This window comes from Tursiops truncatus, chromosome 1 (genome assembly GCF_011762595.2).
Source record: "Tursiops truncatus isolate mTurTru1 chromosome 1, mTurTru1.mat.Y, whole genome shotgun sequence".
NCBI classification, from domain to species: domain Eukaryota; kingdom Metazoa; phylum Chordata; class Mammalia; order Artiodactyla; family Delphinidae; genus Tursiops; species Tursiops truncatus.
The window spans coordinates 178,533,095-178,549,053 of NC_047034.1; the positions used below are offsets into that span (position 1 = coordinate 178,533,095).

The 15,959-nt window shown below is 44.1% G+C and overlaps 1 pseudogene; it reads left to right on the forward strand.

Moving 5' to 3' along the window:
• Positions 1 to 3,114: 3,114 nt before the first annotated feature.
• LOC141276500 (dnaJ homolog subfamily A member 1-like) lies at positions 3,115 to 4,477 on the forward strand (annotated as a pseudogene).
• Positions 4,478 to 15,959: the final 11,482 nt, after the last annotated feature.

Consider the following 15,959-nt stretch of genomic DNA (forward strand, 5'->3'; position numbering starts at 1 on the left):
AATAGATAACCTGAATTGTTCTCTAACTACTAAATAAATTGAATTGGTAGTTTAAAACCTTCTGAAAAAGAATTCTCTAGACCTAGATGGTTTTGCTGGCAAATTCTACCAAACATTTAAAGATGAAATGATATTGATTCTACACGATCTCTTCCTGAAAAGAGAAGAGGAGATACCATTCTTCAACTTATTTTATGAGACTAGCATCACCTTGATACCAAAACCAGGCAGAGATAGTACCACAAAGAAAACTACAAATCAATATCCCTCAGGGACATAGATGCAAAAATCCTCAATAGAATATTAGCAAGTCAAATTCAGCAACATATAAAATGGATAATATACCATAAACAAATGAATTTTATCCTCAGAATGTAAAGCTGGTTCAATATCCATAAATCAATGTAATCCACCATATTAACAGTTTAAAAAAGAAAAACCATATGATAATATCAATTGATGCAGAAATAGCATTTGAAAAACTTCAACATTCATTCATGAAAAAAAAGTCTCAGCAAAATAGGAATAGAAGGGAACTTCCTCTTCCTGATGAAGGGCATTTATAAAAACCTACAGTTAACATCATACTTAATGGTGAAAACCTGAAAGCTTTCCCTCAAAGACTGGGAACTACACAAGGACTCTCACACCTATAGCATTATATGGAAGCTTTTTAGCCCTTGCAATAAAGCAAGAAAAGGAAACAAAAGTCATATAAATTGGAAAGGAAGGAGTAAAATTGTCACTATTTTCACACAACATGATTGTCTACATAAAAAAATCCCAAGAAATATAATCCCCAAAATTAACACTCTTAAACTTCACATGAGCTTAGCATGGTCACAGGTACAAGGTCAATACGTAAAAATCAATTGTATTCCTATACACTAGCAATGAACAACTGGAAACCAAAAAATTTTTTGAATACAATTTACAATAGTTCCAAAACTTTGAAATATTGCATTAGCCAAAAAGTTTATTCTGGTTTTTCCTTAAGATGTTAAGGAAAAACCCAAATGAACTTTTTGGCCAACTCAATACTTAGGTAAAAATCTAACAAGTTTTTACAGGATCTGTATGGTGCAAACTACAAAATACTGGTGAAAGTAATCAAAGCAGACCTAAATAAATGGAGATACACATCACAGTCATGGATGAGAAGACTCAACATAGGAAAGATTTAAATTCTCTGCAAAGAGATGTATAAATTTAATGCAGTATCAATCAAAATCCAGCAGGAATTTTTGTAGCTATAGACAAGCTGATTCATAAATTTATATCAAAAGCAAAGAACTAGAATAGACAAAACAATATGGAAAAAGAAAAATCACATTAGAGGAATTAAACTACATGCTTTAAAGACATTATAAACCTACAGTAATCAAGACAGTGTGGTATTGATGAAACAATAGACATATGGATCAATGGACAGAATATAAAGTCCAGAAAGAAACCCTCATTGATTTTGATAAAGGTGCAAAGGCACTTCAATGGAGAAAGGACAGTTTTCAACAAGTGGTGTTGCAACAATTGGTTATCCACATGCAAAAAAAAAAATAGGATACTTGACCTAAACCTTTATATAAAAATTAACTCAAAATGGATCATAATCTAAGTTAAATACATAAAATCATACAATTTTTAGAAAGGAACATAGTGGGGAAATAATTGTGACCTGGAGCTAGGCAAAGATTTCCTAGACAAAACACCAAAAGTAAGATGCAGTTTAAAAATGATAAACTGGACTTCACTGAAATTTCAAAACTTTTGTTCTGTGAAAGGCACTCTTAGGATAATGAAAAGTCAAGGTACAAACTGGTAAAACAAAAATTGTCAAATCACATTTATGACTCAAAAAACGCAATTAAAAATGGGCAAAAAAATTGAACTGAAGCACTGCTAAAGAGGATATAGAAATGGCAAATAGGCACATGAAAAGCTGTTAACATCATTAGCCAGTAGAGAAACACAAATTAAAACTACAATGAAATACCAACACACATCTAGTAGAATAATTAAAAAATAAATAAAAAATAAAACCCCAAACAATAAGAATGGTTTATCTGTTTCTTATAAGGTTAATCAAACATTTACCATATGACACAACAATCTCACTCCTGGGTATTTACCCTAGAGAAATAAAAACTTATGTTCACACAAATACGCATGCACAAAAGTTTGTAGCAACTCTGATCATAATCAACAAACATGAGTTTGTTCAGTGAATGGGTAAAAACACAGTGGTTCATCCACACAGTGGAATCCTACTGAGCATAACAACTTGGATGAACCATAAGACATTACGCAGAATGAAAGAAGCCAGTCTCAAAGCTTCCATACTGTATGATTCCATTTGTAAGACATTGTGAAAAAGACAAAACTATGGCAACGGAGTACAGATCAGTGGTTGTCGGGGCTTCAGGGTGGGGTAAAGGTGTAACTACAATAAAAATACCAACCAGGGCTTGCTTTTAGGTCTGGACAATCATTCTAAAGTTCATTAGAAAAATAAACAAGTAAGAGCCGCCAAGGACATTCTGAAAAAGATAAGTAATAAAGGTGGGTTTGCTCTATGAAAAGGAAAATGTATCATAATCTGGAGTGTAACAGTATGAGTAAACAGACAGATCACTGAAAAAGTATAGACCATCCCAAAATAGATCCAAATACCACTGGGAATTTAGTATATGGCAGAGAGGGGACGTGCCCATCAACAGGTTAAAAAGTGGATTAATTCAATAAATAATTTGGGGACACTTGAGTATCTCTGTGGGGAAGGAAAAACTGTATACTGACTCTATTCCTTCTACCTTAATAAATTCCAAATCAATGAAAGATTTAAAGTAAGAACAAAATGAAACAATTAAAGTACTAGAATAAGTTTTTTGTAATTTTAGAGTAAAAAAAAAAAAGCTTTTTTCACTATGTCACACACTTTGGAAGCCATAAAAGAAAAGACTAATAAATTGGACTATTTAAATGTTTTGGGGGGGGGGAACTTTCCAGAACATTCGGTGAAAAGGCGGAGGAGCAGCGGCTGCCCGAGCTGCGCACGGCAACCTGCTCCTTCCCACTCCCCCACACCAGCATCAGCCTGCTCACCAGCGGTAGGAAATGGTGAAGGAAACCACTTATTATGATGTTCTGGGGGTCAAACCCAATGCCACCCAAGAAGAACTGAAAAAGGCCTACAGGAAACTGGCCTCGAAGTACCACCCTGATAAGAATCCTAATGAAGGAGAGAAGTTTAAACAGATTTCTCAAGCTTAGGAAGTGCTCTCTGATGCAAAGAAAAGGGACTTATATGACAAAGGAGGAGAGCAGGCAATTAAAGAAGGTGAAGCAGGTGTCGGTTCTGGCTCCCCCATGGACATCTTTGATATGTTTTTTGGAGGAGGAGGCAGGATGCAGAGAGAAAGGAGAGGTAAAAATGTTGTGCATCAACTCACAGTAACCTTAGAAGATTTATATAATGGTGCAACAAGAAAACTAGCTCTGCAAAAGAATGTGACTTGTGACAAATGTGAAGGCCGAGGTGGTAAGAAAGGAGCAGTAGAGTGCTGTCCCAATTGCCGAGGTACTGGAATGCAAATAATAATTCATCAGATAGGACCTGGAATGGTTCCGCAGATTCAGTCTGTCTGCATGGAGTGCCAGGGCCATGGAGAGCACATCAGTCCTAGAGTTAGATGTAAAACTGCAACTGAAGGAAGATAGTTCAAGAGAAGAAAATTCTAGAAGTTCATGTTGACATAGGCTTGAAAGATGGCCAGAAGATAACATTCCGTGGTGAAGGAGACCAAGAACCAGGACTGGAGCCAGGCGATATTATCATCGTTTTAGATCAGAAGGACCATTGCTGTTTTTACTCGACGAGGAGAAGACCTTTTCATGTGTATGGACATACAGCTGGTTGAGGCATTGTGTGGCTTCCAAAAGCCAATATCTACTCTTGACAACCGAACCACAGTCATCACTTCTCATCCAGGTCAGATTGTCAAGCATGGAGGTATCAAGTGTGTGCTAAATGAAGGCATGCCAATTTATCGCAGACCATATGAAAAAGGTCGCCTAATCATTGAATTTAAGGTAAACTTTCCTGAGAATGGCTTTCTCTCCCCTGATAAACTCTCTTTGCTGGAAAAACTCCTACCTGAGAGGAAGGAAGTATAAGAGACTGATGAAAGGGACCAGGTAGAACTAGTGGACTTGATCCAAATCAGGAAAGATGGCACCATTGCAATGGAGAAGCATATGAGGATGATGAACATCATCTCCAGGGTGGTGTTCAGTGTCAGACCTCCTAATGGGGCCAGTGAATAACACTCACTGCTGGCATTTTATTTGCAGTAGTGATTGAGTGAAGGACTATAATCATAATAGGCTCGCTACTTGCTACTGTTTGTTTTAATATTCAACTATAGTAGTGTTTTAAAAGTTAAATGAAGAATAAACTCGAATATAAAAGCTCAAAAAATGTTTTTTGAACAGGTAGAATACAAAGGTTTTTAATCAAATAAAAACTTAGAAATTATTTAAGATACATATTACAGAAAAAAGGGCTAATTTCTGTAATATATAAAGAGCTTCTCCTAACCAATAAGAAAAAGACCAACAATCTAATACAAAATTTTATAAATATGTGAATACATAGCTCATAGAAAAAGAAAATACATTCAACTTTCTTCATAAGATAAATGCAAAGTAAAACTATGGGATAACTCCTTGTATATGCCAGAACCACATGAATAAAACAGTACAATAGTATAATGTTTAGGTAAGAATGTGAGAAAACAGACACCTTCATATGATGTTGCTTGGGGTGTAATTTAATTCAGCATTTATCTATCGGCAGAGTGTTGATTAAATCAAGTGTGGTACATTCATTCTGTTCACTACCAGCTCCCAACTCAAGTCTTTTCTTTGCTGTCGTAAAGGAAAGCTTCTCCCCTGGAGTTCCACAGGGACACTTGCTCCATCAGCTCTTTGCTCATGGATCACCCTCTCAGTGGGTCTTTCCTAATCTCCCAATTTAAAATTGCACCCACTTCCTATGCCTTTTTTTTTCTGCTTTATTTTTCTTAATGATGCACACCACCATCTGACATACTATATACATTTTTTCATAATTTACCGTCCACCTCTCCTCTCCAGAATGTGTATCAGAAAGGGCTACTCTGTCTTTGGCACCTAGAACGATGCTAGGCACACAGTAGCTGCTCAATAATACTACTGACTCAGAATGAGGCAGCTCTTTACGTACTAATGGAAACCAACCTAATACAAGTTACAGTGTTACATTGAAAAAGCAAGATGCAATATATGTATGAAGTATGCTACATTTGCGCAAGAGAAAAGAAAGGAAAAAGTGTCCATCACTGGAAGGATCGATGAGAAACTGTAACATGTTGGCCTCTGGGGAGCTGATTGGGTGAGGCAGGGTGGGAAGTAGGGAAGGGAGACTTACTTTTTACTGTATAGCTTTTCTACCTTCTCAATTCTTTATCCTGTATTATTCCTTCAAAGTTTGCATAATTTATAGTTTAAAAATATATAACAATATGGGACCTCCCTGGTGGTCCAGTGGTTGAGACTTTGCCTTCCAATGCGGGGAGGGGGGTTGGTGGTGCGTGTTTGATCCCTAGTCGGGGAGCTGAGATTCCCACATGCCTCGTGGCCAAGAAGCCAAGACATAAAACAGAAGCAACATTGTAACAAATTCAATAAAGACTTTAAAAATGGTCCACATCCAAAAAAAAATCTTTAATAAAAAAATACATAACAATCTTAAAAATATGAAAGTCCTTAACCTATTATACCACTTCTAGAAATTTATCCTAAGTACATAAAACCTGTTCAAGGATAATCATTGAAGTATGGATAGAAAAAAATCTGGAAACAACATAACTAGGTTATGTTGTAGGTTAAGTCCCTGCAAGGAACTACTGTACAGCTGTTAAAATATATTTATCTGTGTTGATTTAAAGTTCATAGTATATTGCTGGTTAAAAATGATACCTTTCTAGAGTGTGTGTGAAAATGTGTGTGTGCTCACTGGGTTTAGGGGGGACTTTTACCGTCTATACATTTTTATACTGGTTGCATTTTTATAATAAATTACTTTTGAGATCAAAACAAAGACAATGAAAAAAATAAGGTCACTTCTTCAACAGAAAATTGTATAAGATGAAACATGCAAAATAAGTTGTTTCTCTTTATAATTATTTTAAATGTTTCTTTAAATTTCCAAGCTGCATTAAAAAAAAAAACACAATGGCAATGAAAATATTTTCATGTTGGAGAAAATACAATGTCTCTTTCACTCACACCTTGCAGTAATGAAGGCCATGCTCTTTTTTTTTTTTTTTCAGTATGCGGGCCTCTCACTGTTGTGGCCTCTCCCGTTGCAGAGCACAGGTTCCAGACGCGCAGGCTCAGCGGCCATGGCTCACGGGGCCCATCCGCTCCGCGGCATGTAGGATCCTCCCGGACCGGGGCACGAACCCGCGTCCCCCGCATCGGCAGGCGGACTCTCAAGCACTGCGCCACCAGGGAAGCCCCAGGCCGTGCTCTTTAACCAAGAAAGAAAGTGCTCTTGCCATGATCTCAGCTATTAATTTTGGGCATAAGACAGCAAGAAATCAAGTAATAATGAGTGTGGTTATAATAGTTAACATTTACCTCCTGTTTAATCTGTGCCAGGAACTGCTCTAAATAAATGCTTTTATGCGCAGGAACTCACAGAATGCCCCCAACAGCACCAAGAGGGGGGAGACAAGGATACACCCCACTCACGGATGAGGACAATGAGACAGAGTTTGTTCAAAGTCACCCTAGTCACCTCCAGCACCCGGGTACCCTTCTCCCCGGGCCTCAACCCCTGCACTGCCATTACTTGTTAATTTGCCCACCTCCTCAAACAGATGATGCAAATTTTCAGACTCATTCAACTGTGGACTTCCAGCCTAGCACAGTTCAGAAACACAGCATATGTTATTGAACCTTTGTTTATTGAATCCATGTGAACGACAAACAAAGAAAAAGGTCCCAACCAGGGCAGCCCAGCACCCGAGAGGTGCTACCTGCAGGGCTCCTGCTGAGAGCAAAGACCCTCATGAGGGACTGCCAGGGGAGAAGCCCAACCTGGGCTCTAACTAGGAAACAGATGAAGTACCCCAACTCCTTCCAATTTATAGCATGTGCTTGCACAACTACAAATCTTATAACCGCAGATATTAGAGGTGCATATTTCATCACTTTCGGCATTGCGTATTTATAATTTAGCGGTGCGTAAAAATTTATAAAGGCAAAACTAGTGGTTGGTTAATGACGGTTACCGTGGCAGACCATATTTAGTGTATTTTTCATGTCACGGAAATCTGGCCTGGGACAGAGTGCCACATTCATAAAACAGGTGATGAAAAGGGGGAGACATGGGCCAGGGGTTTTGTGACAAAACGCTCCTAGACTCACAGAGGCTGTCCCTCTACTGTCAGCGAGAGGCGAGCTGCTCCAGAAAGGACACGTGAGAGCAGAGGCAGAGGGATCAGAGGCATCTCTCGATGAGCCGGATGCACGGGAGCCCACTGCCAGCCCAGCTTCAAAGAGCAAAGCTTTCTGATGGAGAATAGTTAAGACGAGAGACCCCCAAGAGAAAGCGGTCGATGCTACTGCTGTATTGACAAATGTATAATTTTATCTTGGAAAAAGAAATCCTCTGCCTTTCCAAAAGTGAGTCCTAAAATAGCTGCCTTTCAAGGACCAGCGTCCTAATTGAGTTTTTATTCATCAGTGGCTACAGATGAGCCAGAGCAGGTCCTGGAAGTTTATCCCCGAAGCCATGGTCTGGTCTCACAACTCATCAATTCTAGGCATTGGATGACATGGCGCCGGGCCCAGGGGCCGGGAAAGCCTGCAGCCCGGCCCCATTACAGAGCTCAGAACAGCTCAGCTCCGGGTAGGGCTGGGAAGGCGGAGGCCTGATGCTGCAGGAGGTGACAGCTGGCTGGGCGGGGCCCAGGGGAATGACGGCTTTGCAGCAGAGATCCCAGGAGCATCCCTCCTGCCCCCCAGCCTCCATCGTCCCTGCCCTGCCCTCCGAAGATAATGAAGAGCTTTGGCTTTTCCTGTCCTGTCCACACTGTGGGGAAGAGGTGAGGGGACTTCCGCGCAGGTGTCATGAAATCTATCCAGAGGTTAAGCACCGCCAAGCTCTGCTCAGGCCACCCCAGGGTCAGGCAGAGCCCAAAGTACTGCCTGTCCAGAGGCTGAGAGGGAGTCTCCCCAGGCCCCACCTGGCAACCCCCCTACAGTCACCAACAAGGGCTGAGAAACCATAAGACCCCTCGTACTCCTCAAACACAAAGTCAAGGGATCTGATAAACAGAGTCATCTATTTTCACTTAGTACAACAATTAAAGCAGATCTATATTTTCAAACCATCACCCTAAACAAGTCAAACCACACTATAAATCAAAAAGGAATAATTAAAACCTACAGTTCTCACAATACCACAGAGTAAGGCAATCACAAGGCACTTCTAATGAGCAATTTATGTAATTAAAATAGTCAGACCCGTAATATGCAAAGAACACTTCAGTGAATTACTGCCAGGGACTCTGTGCCCTTTGATCCTCGTGCCTGGCCTCTGCTGCTGTGACTTCTCAGTCACCCTCTCCTTGTATTTCTGGGCGCCTGGAAAATAGCCACAGAAGATTTTCTTCATAAGCTCAGACTGTGCCTCATACTTAGAAAGCACCTTTAATACCAACTTGCATAAAGGACGGTGGGTAATTGCTGCTAGCATCCAATGGGAGCACTGTATCTCATCTATGATACGCAATTTAGAAGCTCTATTCTAGTAAGAGAATTTTATGACTTGCTGTCACGATAAATAAAAGTTTACGGCATAATGGAATTAATATTTACTTTGAGTGCAACACAGACTATTCCAATAAAGTTGTTCTGGAATCACTTTACACCAGGACAGTTGGGAAATGTTGCCAACCGACAGACTCGAATTCGCTTCCCCTTATCACCCGCCGATGACTGACAATCTTTTCTGTTTTCTGGTTCAATCTGTTTCCGGACAATTTTTTAAACAATTGCTGTAGTTAAAAACGTTGGTGTTGGATGTGACGTGTTAAATGTCTGCTGAGCTCGCGGCACGTGCAGGGGTGGGGCAGGAGGAGAAGGGGAGAAAGAAGGGGGGCGGTGGTGGTGGGTGATTCCGTGCCAGCATCTGAAGGAGCCGCTTTGGAAGAAGGAAAGGACGTGTTCTGAGTGAGCCCCTCTAACGCTGTTGTTTTCAGAAGGGCATTTGTGACTCATCGGACATTCAATCTGTTGCTTTTATGAGAAGGAAAATTTTTAAAAAGAATACTAGCTCACATCTAAATTACGCAGTGGCTGCTTGATCCTAACATAACTATACAGCAAGCAATTCTCTTACTTTATCCTAAATTATAATGTACTGAAGGTGCGGGGAGCAGTTATTCCAGACCTTAAGCGAGTCAGAACCGCAGTCAGATTTACCGTGAAGCTACCGGCACTGAAGCTTCAGGACTGCCGCCGCCTCACCACCCGTGTGTTGCATGGACAGACCCCTTCCAAGATGCTAGGCCTAATTTTGTGTTCATGATTTTGTATTTATACAAGATCCCCAACTGTATTGGCTTCAGACCCCATGAAATTGGCATCTGCCCCTGATCAGAAAGAAACTTACATTTCAAAGCAAAACAAAACAAATTCCTAAGAGGAGAGGGAAATCCTGTCCCAGGGTGGGGTTGGGACCTCTCGAGGTCCTCGGCACGAGTGTTCTCGATGGCGCACGTGGGGTTGCGGTGGTGCCACCGGGGAGGGGATGGAGATGTAGGGCTTTATCGGAAGGGTCCAGGAGACTAAGACACAATGGCCAGCTTCCGACTCAGGGGAGCCGCTGGCTGCTCTCCGAGTCTGAGTCATGCAGCAGCAGGAGGCAAGTTGCCCAGACTATAAACAAGTGGAGAATTCCAGAGAAAGCAGGGATTAGTGGGGCGGGCCAGACCACCCACCTTCTCCCCCTGCCTTAGCCCCTATGAGTCACAGGCAGGATTGTCATAAGGGGGGAAGACAGCTGATGATGCTGTCACAGGGCCAAATGTGAAGCTCTTGTTCAGAGGCTAAGATGGTTTTAATAATATTCCTAGTGGTAAAGAGTGCCTTTAATATAAAGAAATCAAGTCGTTTCATATACTGTTTTCCTACAAAGAATAGTTTTACTATTGGCCTTCTTAACGACGAATCCATAAACACATAGAATGACCTGGGTAAGGACCCCGAGTCTCTACACCTCCAGCTCATATTTTGAAACAAAATTTTCATATATTTTGAAGATGAGGAGCCAGCCCCAGAGAGGGGAAGTTACTTGCTTAAGGTCACACAGCAAGGGAGGCAAGATGCAAACTCAAGACATCTGACTCTATGACGGTAGCCCCTTCGTTAAAGCAAGTCACCTCCTTAGGTCACTGCTGGAGGAGGAAGAAGCCAGCTGTGCATCCGGAAACCCTGAGCCTGGCTGGCAATGGAGCAGAGGGGAAGGGAGGCCCGAATGCTAACCACTCAGGAGTGCCCGTCTTGAATGTTTTGCTGTTCCCCATCTCAGTGCATGAGTCCAGACTCACCCTTCTCTCCAAGACGGTCCCTGAGTGCATTTCTGAGGCCTTAGGTCAGGGATTTGGGGGTTCTAGAACCTAGCACAATGCCTGACACATCTTAAGTGCTTAAAAAAAGTTTGCTGGATAAACAATTTAGTACGGATCTATTGTAGAATGTATTGAGACATCTATAAAACATCCTTCAGATAGAAGTGATGAAATATGCAACAGACTTCTGGTACTCCAGGGCCATTTGGGCACAACGCTCTAGAATTTCCCCTGTAGCAAGTCACGGGAATCCCAAGCCTGTAGATGGAGGGAGGTACCTGTGTGAACAGACCCCCAGAAGAGAGGGTGACATGCACCAGGTCAGAGAGAGCTACCGGTCCCGTTTCGATTCACAGAGAAAAGACAATCATTGTCCCTCCAAGCTGAAAATCCATTCCTGTCCACCCCAGGGACCCTGGGCGGAACTTGTCAGTGGCCCTTCTAGAGCAGAAAGTAGCTTTGATATAAGGAAGAGGGGAGCTCTGTTGCACGGGAGCATCCTGGGTTGGGGCAGGGGGACCATGCATCTCTGGGGAATGCTGAGGAGGAATTCAGCCCTTGTAGCTGCACCCAGGACCCCTGCCATGTTTCCTTGGCTCTTGCCCTGCACCTCCCCCTCGGGAAGTCCACCCAGTCCTCAGCCCTGGAGCTCTCTGTCCAACCACATTCCATAGAGTCTTCCTTGAGGACCCGCCCCTGCAAGTTCCCTACAGACACCAGCCTAAAAGTGCAACCACAATATCTTTACGATGGTCTTTGTTTATTTCAGATTGCAAATTGTCTGATAATTTTATTTCAGTGAAAGGGACTGCTCTGTATCACACTGCAAACACATACAGAACTGTTGCCCATAAGGGTGATGATCTGGTGCAGGGGATGGGAGGAAACAGTAAACACTAAATCAAAGCGACTCAGCTTCCAGCCACAATGAAGGGACTGTAGCTAGACCTGCCCTCCTGCTGGAAACAGCCATAAAACTCGATGAAAATATCTGAGGCTACCCTTTGCAGGCACTGGATGACAGGCAGTTCAGGACTGTGATCCCATAAGAAAGAAAACACACAAGGTGAGCCCTACATCTGCCGAATTTCTGGACCATTACGCAGGGAGGTGGGGTCCAAGCTGGGCACAACAGCCTCCCTGATCAGAGAAGGCAAAAGTCAGAATTTGGGGCTGCTGAAGCAGCTAGAATTTGAAGGTCTGAGCCCTGGAGAGAAGGGAGCTGTGTAGAAGGAAGTCTGCAGAAGTCTGCTTGGAGGTTCCTGGGGGGTACCCGGTTGAGGGCAGAACTCCCCATATGCGGGGCAAGACTCTAGATACCATAGCACTGAAGGCTAAACAGCGATACTGGAGGTCACGCAGGGTTGGGGGACCTTGAATTACGGCCCAGCCAGATGTGAGAACCCTCACTGGGTACCTGCAGCATTCACTTAAGACTCCAGAAAGCCCAGGCTTAAGAGGAAGGACCATATCCTTGCATAAGCAGCAGAGCTTTCAACTAAGGGCAAAACCAAAATAGACCAACCATATCAAAAGAGTAGAACCGAGTTATCTGTCAGAACAAAAATCAACATGCTTTACAGGAAACAACACAATCCAGACTCCCTACAACATAAGTTCCATAATATCTAGAGTATACCATGTTCATGGATTGAAATTGGTCCACAGATTTAATAATCAAAATCAAAGAGAGCTTTTTTTAGGGAGGAGAAATCGTTTTTTGCAAAATTAGGATCTTTCTGAACATACAGTTTTACAGTTTCTTTTCCCATTGATCCTCCATCCCCATCCCAATCATACCCTCATCAGGCATTCGGCACAGCTAACCACTTCCTCTTCAGAGTTCCTCTCCACTTGATGCCCAGGTCATCATGCTTTCCTGGTTCTCCTCTGCCTCATGATTCCCTTTGTCTCCTTTTCCTCTGCTGGCTCTCCCTATTTCTCCCAGACTGCTAAATGTTTTAGGTGTCATAGGGCCTCAGTCTTTGGTCATTTTCTCTCCTCTGTACACTTTCCCTGGGTGGTCACCCATGGTTGATGCCTACAAAAGTCTGCATCTCTGGTCTGACGGCTCCCCTGAACCCCAGATTATATATCCAATAGCTTACTCAACATCCACACTTGGATGTTGCATTTAATGTGGCTGAAACATACCTCTTGATTCCCCCCCAAGCCCTCTCTTCTCCTATGATTCTCTATGTCCGTTAATGGCACCATCCTTCATCCAGTTGCTCAGGCTGCAATTTCGGAATCATCTTCATATTTTTCTTTCCCCTTATCCCACATCCAAGTTATCAACAAGTTCTACCAACAATATCTTCAAAATGCACCCCCTGTCAGCTCACTTCTCACCACCTCCACTGCTGTTAAAGTAACTGAAAAACCATCTTTTCTTGTCTGGAAGACTGAAAGTGGAGCAATGGTACGACGAGATAGGTAGGAGCACGGATGCTGGGGTCAAATAGCATGAGGCCAAACCCTGGCCCTGCCACTTACTAGTTGCATAAGGTTGGGCAAGTACTTACTCTCTCTGTGGCTCATTCCCCATCTGTAAGGTAGAATTCCTAATAGCACCTTCCTCCCTCAGAAGGCTGGTACAAAAGACCTTGAGTCAAGGGTCCTAGAAGGCTCACTCCCTTTGGCTCTTCTCACTTGCTCTGAGGTGTTGTGAGTGTGATCTGCAGAGGTCCACATGGCAGGGAACTGAGGTGGCATCCAGCAAATAGCTAGTGATGAACTGAAGCCCTGAGTCCAACAGCTCATGAGAAGCTGAATCCTCCCAACAACCATGTGAGTGAGCTTGGAAGATCTGGGCCCATTTGGTCCTGGAGATGACGCAGGCCTGGCTGTCACCCGGCCTGCAGCCTTGGGAGAGACCCCGAGCTGGAGGACCCAGTAAACCATGCCTGGATCCCCAGCCCACACAAACGGTTAGGAATAAATATGGCTGTTATAAGGTACTGAGTTTTGGAGTAAGTTGTTACCCAAACATTGGTAACTAATACACCCTGCCTTCTTAGAGGCACCGATCACCTCCTGGATTGTATCTGTCCATTGTGTCAGTCTCCCCTGCTGCTAGTAAGCTACACGAGGCCATGGATATTATCTGTCTGGTTCACTTCTGAATCCCCGGGAAATAGGACCATGCCATGGCAAGCACTCAATAAATATTTGTTGCATAGATGAATAAATATCACACAGTGGGCCTTTTCCTGTGTGGTTATGTGATGTTGAAATGACAAACACCTGGAAGTAATTTGGAAAAGACTTCTTAATCTACACCCCCGATTCACAGTACCACCAGCTATTCAATCAGCCAGCGTGGGCTAGGACTCTGCCAGGCTCCATGGTGCAGACTGGAAAGAAACATACAGCAAACCCTCCCTTGAAGGAGTTACAATCTGGTTGAAAAGAAGAAGTCAGCTCATGAAAACGTATAGAGGGGTTTAGTTCTCAGTCGTGGGCCGCTGACCGAAAGATCTTACGTGGAGATCCGTGGGTCCCCTGATGACACTGAGCACGTGTGAGCCACGTGGCGCTCCAAGCATTGGACACGTGCTGCCCCACATGTGTAAATCTCCAACCCCCAGAGAGGTATGTGCCACTGTGATCCTGATTTTACTGATAGAAAAGCAAAGCAGAAAGGACTTAAATAGCTGCTCTCGGTCATATGATGGGTAAATGCTAGAGCCAATGTCCGACACCTGAAAGACGACTGCTAGCCCAGCCCGTGCCCCAGCCCATACGCGGTGATTGGCCCGTGTCCCTGCTCGCACGCGATGATTGGCCCATGTCCCTGCTCACACGTGATGATTGGCCCGTGTCCCTGCCCACATGTGATGATTGGCCAGGCAGCCAGATGGAGGCGGGGTATGAGGGGAGGAAAGTCGACACCAGAATGACCTTGGAGACCAGGTCCAGTGCGGAGGGAAGCTGTGGGGAAAACCTGTGACCAAGGGCCTTGGCCTCAGAAGCCATTAGGGAAAGAACCCCCAGAGTCACTGCCCCATCACTCTACCTAGGCAGGGCTGGTCCTCACCTGCAAGGAGTGATGGCAGAGTCAAAGAGTGGCAGTCTTCCCTTTAACCAAGTTCATAAGGCATAGGGATAAAATGAAAATTTATTAACGTCTGACAAGAAATCACTACTCCAGGGACCAGAAAGTTGTATGATTTAGAGCATTTTCTTTGGGAAACCGAAGGAGAGCAGCTCGGTGGTTTCTATGTTTAAGCCTTCGGGCAGAGGAGGCCAAGGCAGCCCTTTCTCCACAGGGCTGGTCTCACCACGGACCATGTATGAGCTGGCTGCTGGCCAAGACTGCCTGTCCCTCTGACGCTCTCTCTTGTCCTATGGACAGCTTCCATCAGGTGCAGTCGTTCTGGGGGCCTGAGTGCACTGTCCTTTAAGGTGACTGCCCATCTCTGCAGTTTCACAAGGATTTATGAGAGCTGTTGAGTTTCCCTCCTTGCCTGCACCCTGGAGAAACGCAGTGTAGCCCCAAACGCCTACGCTCAGCAAGTGGGTAAGAGTATAAACCCCCAGGGGGCTCAGACCAGGCTGAAGAGCACAGCCCCATCCACAAACCCACGAGGGAGTCCCCCACCACCTGGGGCTCGCCTCCACCAGCCCCCCTGCCCCCATCCGAGCACCCCAGCCATTTGCACTTCTAGGGAGAGCTTGTTCAGCAGTGATCTGCTCAGGCACCTCCTCCGGCGGGCGCCCAGGATTAACTGGCGCCCTCTGCACAGAAATGAGGGAAGCCTGGGTTACTCTGGGCTTGGGGCTCAACCGTGTTTCCCCTGGGAAATGCCTGCCCGTGGTACCCTTGCAGGTGGGAAGCATGAGGCTGCCGGCATGGAGCAGACAAAGGATTACAAAAGCCAGATACTCATTACTACCAAAATCTCCTGCAACCAGCTCCAAGGAGACCCCAAAGGTATTTCTGAGCTTTTGGAGAAAGGTGGGCATGAAATAGTTCGGGACCCTGGCCAGCAATATTACAAGAAGCCGTGAAGATACTTCTCGTCCTCATGCCCAAGGGGAAGCCCCAATGCCTTGAGGCATTAAGCTGGGATAATTCGTGTCTGGAGTGCCCTACCCAGAGTCCTAAGTGGGATGCTACCCATTTCCAACTCCTCCACCCCTGCTTCAATTGCACTGAAATAGGAGCACTGTGTTGTAACGGATGAAAGCAGACCACCATATTATGAAAGCTGTAGTGATAAATACACTTCCCGGTGGATGGCGAGAAAACAAATGACAAACAAACCCGAACAG